The following is a 9,071-nucleotide window of genomic DNA, read 5'->3' as shown; positions in this document are numbered from 1 at the left end:
TGTAACCACCTGCTTCTGGTGGTGCCACATTTGAGAAAAATCCCTGTTCTTTCTCTTCCTATCATAACCACAGTAGCCAGAGTGAACCATAAGTTCAATAACTGAAGATTGATCTTTTTGCCTCTGCTCTGTGGTCCAGCATCCCTCCCCGGAGAGTGGGGAGGCAGGAGACTTGACTGCAATGTGCTTAACTAGGATGACTGGTAAAGGGCATAAGGAGGAACAATTCAAGGTGATAGTGGACTCACTGTCCCATATTCTCTACGCTTCTTGGCTCACCCCTAGAGACTACCCCATCAGCTGGCAAGACTTCCCAGTAGGGGGTTTCTGGGGAGCAGAACCTTAACTTCTTTTCAGATTTAAAGGCCCAGACTGCTGCATGATAGATTCTCCCCTAATATCATTAGTTGCACATGCTGCTAATTGTAGTGGTTGCTAATCCATCTGAGCAGCCAAAATGATATTAGCTTTCAATAGGATTTACATCTATCCAGGCTTGTTTCTGCATCAGCTAGCAATTAAAGTTTAAACTGTTGAACATGCAGCTTGCTGTAGGCTAAGTAATATTTAATAGCATTAACAACGCATTTCCCTATTCGCCTCCGAATCTCTTTACAGGCTCATCAATTCGCCATCACCTTTGTGTGGCACAGCCGACATTAGCTCTTATCCTAACAGCTTCCAGAGGAGGGCACTGTCATAAGAGACAAGACAATAGAAGTGCCAGCTGCACATATAAGTCTTAGCAGCACAATTTATGTTTCTGGTCCTATCCACTCTCTTTCACACACAGTCACTCTCACACTTATTGAAGGAGGTTAGGTAAGTTGTCCTGTCAGGTCAGGCTTTGAGAAAATTGTAAATCAACTTATTTGGACCAAAGTGTTTATCGAAGATGAATATTAACTAAAAGGCTGTTCGAATCATTCTAAACGATGTGAGAAATCCAGCTCTTTCAAAGTTCAGTGTAAGCAGAATTAAACTCTCTTGATTGACTTGTTTGGTAAAGATTTATTTGTGTGTAATTGAGGGAAATCAGGCTAGAACATAAACTCCATGGGTGTGGTTTCTTTGTCTGTCTTGTTCACAGCTGTATCCTTACCCATCTACTGCAAAGACCATCACATATAATGTGCTTAGTAAATATTTGTTGGAGTAATGATTGCATGATATAAGTGATGGACAATTCAAACTTTGGATCCCAACCCCAAGCCCCTGACACCTCCTCCCTTGCTCTGTGGGGTATACACACACCCACTGCCCACACAGTCCTTGTTTCTAGGCCACTGGCCAGTGGGTGGACGAGTCAGGGGTGGGGAGAAGGGTCAATTTAGAAGACATTCTGTAATCACTGAAAGAAAGGTGTCCTTGTTCAGACCAGAACAAGAGTAGTTTGATACAAAAATATGTCTCTGGCCTATAAATCTTCCTGCCTGGGGATCAGTGTTGGTGGATGTCAAATGGGTGCAACTTCAGAAGGAGAAGGTATTATTAGTTCCCTAGGGCTTTCATAACAAATTATAAAAAACTGAATGGCTTAAAATAGCAGAACTACGTCACCCCACAGTTCTGGAGGCTAGAAGTCCCAAATCAAGGTGTCAGCAGGGCCCTGCTGTCTCTGACAGCTGTAGGGGAGAATCCTTCCTTGTCTCTTCCAGTTTCTGGGGTTTACCAGGAGTCCTTGTTCCTTGGCTTGTACACACATCCCTCCACGGACATGGCTATCTTCTCCCTGTGTGTCTTCGTATTATCTTCCCTCTGCGTGTCTGCCTCTGTATCCAAATTTTCCCTTTTTATAAAGACACCAGTCATATTCAATTAGGACTCACCCTAATGACCTCATTTTAATTTGATTACCTCTATAAAGGCTCTATTTCCAAATAATGTCACATTTGAGGTACTGGGGGTTAGGACTTAGATCTTTTTAAAAAACAATATAACCCATAACAAAGGGTTGTATGCAGTCTGGAAGATGATAAAAGGACATTTTCAGGCCTAGAAACCTCTCTTCTTGGGAACCAGAATAATCCATATTGTCTGGGCATAAAGGTCAATAATAATTGAATTATTCTTATCATATCTTGGCCTCTACCATCTTGTAATTCCCACTTTAATTGACTTTTATTATATAATTTTCTCCAACTATTTCCCTGATCATTCTTTGTGTTTAGTAATTTCTCTTTCTCATCCATCCTTTAGTGGCATTCTGTCTAAACTGTCAGTTGGTCCATATTCTTTTTGCTGTGTTTGGCCAATAAGCCACTGGTTTATTTTTTATTTTACTTTTTTAAACATCTTTATTGGGGTATAATTGCTTTACAATGGTGTGTTAGTTTCTACTTTATAACAAAGTGAATCAGCTATACATATACATATATCCCCTCCCTCTTGTGTCTTATTCCCACCCTCCCTATGCCACCCCTCTAGGTGGTCACAAAGCACTGAGTTGATCTCCCTGTGCTATGCGGCTGCTTCCCACTAGCTATCTGTTTTACATTTGATAGTGTATACATGTCCATGCTACTCTCTCACTTTGTCCCAGCTTACCCCTCCCTGTGTCCTCAAGTCCATTCTCTACGTCTGTGCCTTTATTGCTGTCCTGCCCCTATGTTCTTCAGAATCATTTTTTTTTTTTAGATTCCATACTCCATATATATGTGTTAGCATACGGTATTTGTTTTTCTCTTTCTGACTTACTTCACTCTGTATGACAGACTCTAGGTCCATCCATCTCACTACAAATAACTCAATTTTGTTTCTTTTTATGGCTGAGTAATATTCCATTGTAATGTGCTACATCTTCTTTATCCATTCATCTGTTGATGGACACTTAGGTTGCTTCCATGTCCTGGCTATTGTAAATAGTGCTGCATTGAACATTGGGGTACATATCTCTTTCTGAATTATGGTTTTCTCAAGGTATATGCCCAGTAGTGGGATTGCTGGGTCATATGGTAATTCTATTTTTAGTTTTTTAAGGAACCTCCATACTGTTCTCCATAGTGGCTGTATCAATTTACATTCCTACCAACAGTGCAAGAGGGTTCCCTTTTCTCCACACCCTCTCCAGCATTTATTGTTTCTAGATTTTTTGATGATGGCCATTCTGACTGGTGTGAGGTGATACCTCATTGTAGTTTTGATTTGCATTTCTCTAATGGTTAGTGATGTTGAGCATTCTTTCATGTGTTTATTGGCAATCTGTATATCTTCTTTGGAGAAATGTCTATTTAGGTCTTCTGCCCATTTTTGGATTGGGTTGTTTGTTTTTTTGATATTTAGCTGCATGAGCTGCTTATAAATTTTGGAAATTAATCATTTGTCAGTTGCTTCATTAGCAAATATTTTCCTCCATTCTGAGGGTTGTCTTTTTGTCTTGTTTATGTTTTCCTTTGCTATGCAAAAGTAAGTTTCATTTGGTCCCATTTGTTTATTTTTGTTTTTATTTCCATTTCTCTCAGAGGTGGGTCAAAAAGGATCTTGTTGTGATTTATGTCATAGAGTGCTCTGCCTATGTTTTATAGTGTCTGGCCTTACATTTAGGTCTTTAATACATTTTGAGTTTATTTTTGTGTATGGTGTTAGTAAGTGTTCTAATTTCATTCTTTTTACATGTAGCTGTCCAGTTTTCCCAGCACCATTTATTGAAGAGGCTGTCTTTTCTCCATTGTATATTCTTGCCTCCTTTATCAAAAATCAGCTGACCATACATGCGTGGGTTTATCTCTGGGCTTTCTATCCTGTTCCATTGATGTATATTTCTGTTTTTGTGCCAGTACCATACTGTCTTCATTACTGTAGCTTTGTAGTATAGTCTGAAGTCTGGGAGCCTGATTCCTCCAGCTCTGGTTTTCTTTCTCAAGATTTCTTTGGATATTTGGGCCCTTTTGTGTTTCCATACAAATTGTGAAATTATTTGTTCTAGTTCTGTGAAAAATGCCATTGGTAGTTTGATAGGGATTGCACTGAATCTGTAGATTTAAGCCACTGGCTTAAATTGTACTTGCTCTTTGGTCTTACTACACAGGGATGATTGAGTCTACTTTGTGGAAAATTGGTATTGTGAGACAGGGCAATTCATTCTGAGAGTTAGCTATTTTATTAGACACAATGATTTCTAAAGGTCATATTAATTTTTTTGTTATTTTATTTCAAAGTAATCTATAGTTTTGGCATTCATAGAATAAGGAATAAAGGTAACCATAGTTCTTATTTACATAGACATTATCTATTTTGCTTTGAAACACAAAATGCTAAAAACAGTCAGCGCCTTTAGGCTGGGTTTATCTCTAGGCTACCCTAGATGAATGAAACACATTTGTGTTTTCTCCCTCTTTGGAAACTACTTAGTGTAATCGTGATAAGCTTGGTATTTCAATGCCTTGCAAAACATTGACGTCTCATTTTAGAAGAACAAAATGTTCCTTGTGATGACATGGAGCATGCCCTCATGATCTACACTTCATCCATCATTCAACTAAAAAAGAAGTATAGAAATAAGAAACATTACTGAGGCCTATTAACATTTTAAAAATTTAAAAATCTTATTTCTGTTGAGTTTGATTAGCTCCTGCCCCAGAAAAAAGCTTCATGTCGACGTCCTTAGTGAGGAGAGACAAGAACAGATGAATGGCTTTCTTCACGCTTCTTGTTGGGTGAATCAGTCATGCTCCAGGGTCATGTTGAGTTTGCCATTTTTGTACAAAATCACTTAATAAATTGATTGGCACCTTATCTCGGTGTCAGTGTCACTCCACTTTTAGAGATGTCCAAACTGTTTAAATATCAAAAACAAACCATGGAGGACAACTCGGTGAGAAAGGGTTTGTGCTAGCTGAAGATCAAAGGGAGACGGATGACTGCTGTATATACGTGATGTTACCAGAGGAGAAGCACAGTGATTTAGTCAGTGCATATGGTCAGAGCTTCTTGGCTGGCCTCAGTGAACAGTGAAAGCAGCTGGAGACTAAGCCAGGACAAGCATCTACAGAAAATCAAAGTGACATGTTCTAAGGAAAACGAGATTTTCAGCATTAGGAAGGTGAATATTAGAATGTGACTTCATATAAACTATTTTTTAGAAAATTAATGAACCTAATTCTGGGTATGTTAAAGGAAAAAAAAAGAATCCATTTAAGTGGATAAGTGTTATGAAGTATAAAGCAAAATATGATCACATTAACAATATGATACCTTAAGCTGGCATGGTCAGGAATTTTAAAAGAGCTATCAATAAATTGTCAATCTTGAAAAAAAGATCCTGTGGCCAAATTTTAATTTATGAGTATTTTATTAGCTTGGACTCAGTGTCTGAGTTTTCCACACATGGTCAGTTAATGAATGTACAATGTATTTGGTTGTATAATTTATTGCAAATATGCTGGGGAAGATTTAGGTAAAACATTAAAGAGTCAGTATGAAAAGCAACATTTTAACCTTATAGGGGTTATTCTCTTGAATGATTTGATCATAAACTATGTCATATATGGAGAAAATTTTCAGGACATAAGTTCCATTCAGGATATAACTGTAACTTTAAGTAGTTTCCCAATTTGATTTTTTTTTTTTTGTCTGACACTCTTCTTGATAAGGTTGTAGGATGACTTTATGTAATCTCATTCTTTTCTGTAAAGCAGTCACTTCAAAAACACAAAGTACCCATTGTGAGAAGCCCAGCCATGGAAGCAGTGATTGGGTATGATGACTTCAGACTACGCTCCAACCATGCTTGTCTATGCAGGATGCTATGGGCTTGGGTTAGGGGAAGCTAAAAGTCATAATGAAAGCAAACTGTGAGCAGCTGTTCCCAAAGTTACTATGTGTTTGGTTTGGACTTCTGCTTTCATGAATTCCTAGAATTCATTTGCAAAATGGTAAGTAAATTTTGCATTTCAAATCTGAACAAAGCATCCAAGGAAAAGAATCCTTAAAAGTAGTGTGACATTGTATTCTATGAAATCTCCAACCACAGAGCCTGCATGCCTGCACACTATCCTATGTTCTATTTGACTTAAAAATTTTTTTTTTTAATGATACTGGTATTCTTCTCCAGATGGTATAAGCTCTAAGTACAGGGATTCTGTCTTATTTACTCTAGCATCTAATACCGTGTCAGGCACACAATAGTTGTTCAAAAATATGTGTCAAATATTCATCATATGAATAATTATAATTTAGGATGGCTTAAAAGTTAGAGCTAATGGATTTCTTTTCCTTCAAACCTCTTCTCCTAATCTTTCTTATCTTAGTAAATGGTAACAGTTATTACCCAATTGTTAAGCAGAAACCTGGGCACTGCCCTTGATTCTTTCCTTTCCCTCATCCCCCCTATTTAACAAGCCCTGTAGTTGCTGTCTTGGGTCCGTCCTCCACTCCACATCAGCACCACTGTTGTGGAAACCTGAGTCATGTCATTTCTTGCTTGGACCTCCTCAATGGTACCCTCACCAGTTTTTCTGCTTTTACTCTTGCCTTTCTTTAATCTGTTCTCTTCACAGCAGCCAGAATGATCTGAAAGCACAAATGGATCATAATATTCTACTGCTTATACCCTGCAATGGCTTCCTGCCAACTTGACAGACAATCCCCTTCCTTACCAGAGTCTACAAGACCCATCTGGTCTGGTCCTCACCTCCCTCTCCAATCCAGTCTTGATCAAGCCTTCCATTCCTTCGTTATAATCCAGCCGTGTCTGTCTTCTTGCAGTTCGCCATGCTTTCCTCCACCTCTCAGCTTTTCTTCCTGCGCTTTCTTCTACCTGGAATGAACTTCCTCCTAGTCTTTGAATGGCTGGTTTCTCACCCTTCCAGTCTCACTTCTCCTTTGAGAAACCTCCCTTGAACCCCCGCCTGAGTAGGTGTCCCTTCACAGCCCCTCCTCAAGCACTTCAAATGCTTTGCATGTTTTTTTTTAAATATGTATAGTTGTTATTTTATTGTAGAAGAAAAAATATCCCGAAATATTTGTTAAATAACAATAACTCCTGACCAAATCATTCTTCAGGGTTCTTGGGCCTCACCATCTGGTCAAATGCAGTGAGCTCTCCCTCAGCCTTATGATAAGCTTCATTAATATTGCCATAAACCACAGAAAAACCCAAAGATTTTCTAAATGGCTTCCAAATTTCTGCATAGATGCCCTTAATTAGTCCAAAGGTAAACAATAAACAAGTTGGCAGAGAAATTAGAAGGATCTCTGAGAGGGAAAAGATGTTAACAATTGGTGAATCTAGAACAAAGGGTATATAGGTGTTCATTACAACATTTTTTCAACTTAATTGTTTAGTTATAGGCAGACTGAAAAGTTGCTTTAGCATGATCATGCTATTTTCCAGATGTGCCTAAAAAACATATTCAATTATTTCTTTTCAAACCAGAAATAGAAAATCAGTTCTCCCCCAGGTGATACATTCTATTCTGTTTTAAAAAGCTTCCAGAGCTTTCTGGAAAGTTTACATTATGGGGCTACAGTACGATGATATGGTTTTATAGTTCTTGGGAAGTGTCTGAGTCAAACTCTCATCAAAAGTCTGTGATGGTCACTGCTCTGTCCACAACAGTCACGTGGCTGCAGCTACAGAAGAGAGGTGGATCCTTGCTGTGTGGATGAAATCCTTTCTGGTGACAGGAAGAAATCTCCTCTAGTCCATGGTCAGTTAGTCTAAAGAATCCAGTTTCCTGGAACTTGGGGGAACAAACAATGGCTATCGACTCTGTCAACACCATCTGGTAGGAGCAGTGAGCGTGTAGGTCAACACTGGAGAGGAAGGCAGTCTGCGTGGGATGAGTGTGAATCCAGCCCAGTGTGATGCCCTGCTGATCCTGTATGAGGAAAAGCTCTTCTTCGTTCTCGGTGTTGCAATAATCAGACCCAGCACTTTGCTTGGAGATGAGGATATGGGTAATGGTAAATTCATTCCTCATCAGTTTTCCACAGAGAATTCCACATGTCTCTACTCCCCGGACAGTGTTGGCACTGGCTAACTGGAGAAACTGTGGGCAGAGCTTCCCAGGTACCACCATGTGGCGCAGTCCATCAATTGTAGGAGCTTCCGAGTTGCTCAATGCTCCAGGTTTCAAGGATCTACCCACTACAGGTGGCTTGGCAGGCCTTACAGTTGTATTACAGTCCGAAGGCTGTGTGTATATAACAGGTGCCGTGGGGAACACATCTAGGGAGGGCTTCTCTAAGTCAGGTACCAGTGGGCCGTCCAGGCCAGGTTCCACTTTCCCAAACTCCTGTACAATTTTCAGTCATTCTTTTTCTAGTTCCTGGTTCTGGATCATCTCCTCAAAGGCATGGAACTGTTGCTGCTCCAACTGTTGCTGCTTCTGTTGTGCCACCCTCTGTCTTTCCTTTTCCAGCTCTTGCTGGATGGCTACGTTTCGGGCAAATTCTTCCTCTTCCTTCTTTTTTTCTTCATTATAGTCTATATATTCTTTGGTATATCGTTTTAACAGTTCTGCTTTCAGCTCTTCTGCTTTGGGAAATGCAATCTCCTTTAATTTCTTTACTGTGTCTTTCTTTTCAGGAATGACAGCCGATTTGTAATCTCAATGCTTTGGTAGTTTCTCAATAAAAAGCGTGATATACTTGTTATAGAGGATGAACGCATGTTCAGTGTTGCCTTCCTCAGAGTAAATAGATGTCATTCGTATAATCTCCACTCCAGAGCGGAAGTACCAACGGGGTGGAATGTCTTCGTTTATCTAGACTGCGCTACCCATCTGGGAGAGAGCCCTCACCCGGTCTTCGGGTGGGAGGCTCACATCTCCACGGTCAGACATCAGGACCAAGAAGTTCTGTCCCCTCGGACGACACTCGGCGCTTCCGGAACAGCTTTGCATGTTTTTATAGTCCCATCACTATTTGCAAAAATTAATAATTTATTATCTATCTTCGCTAGAACTTTGGAACTTTGTTTACTATAGCACCCAGTACAATGCCTGATATATATTATGTGATCAGTAAATATGAAAAATTAATTGAGTGATAGAACATCCAACTAAGTATTTTATATGTATATATAGTGCAGAGGGGAGGTAAATGGGAAAGTTTTGTTTCGGTTTAAC

General features: G+C 39.5%; 1 pseudogene; it reads right to left on the bottom strand.

Annotated features, from left to right (window-relative positions):
• Positions 1-6,935: 6,935 nt before the first annotated feature.
• LOC137223229 (STAM-binding protein pseudogene) lies at positions 6,936-8,829 on the bottom strand (annotated as a pseudogene).
• Positions 8,830-9,071: the final 242 nt, after the last annotated feature.

This window comes from Pseudorca crassidens, chromosome 4 (assembly GCF_039906515.1).
Source record: "Pseudorca crassidens isolate mPseCra1 chromosome 4, mPseCra1.hap1, whole genome shotgun sequence".
In the NCBI taxonomy this organism is placed as follows: Eukaryota; Metazoa; Chordata; class Mammalia; order Artiodactyla; family Delphinidae; genus Pseudorca; species Pseudorca crassidens.
This window is presented reverse-complemented; position numbering and strand designations above follow the sequence as displayed.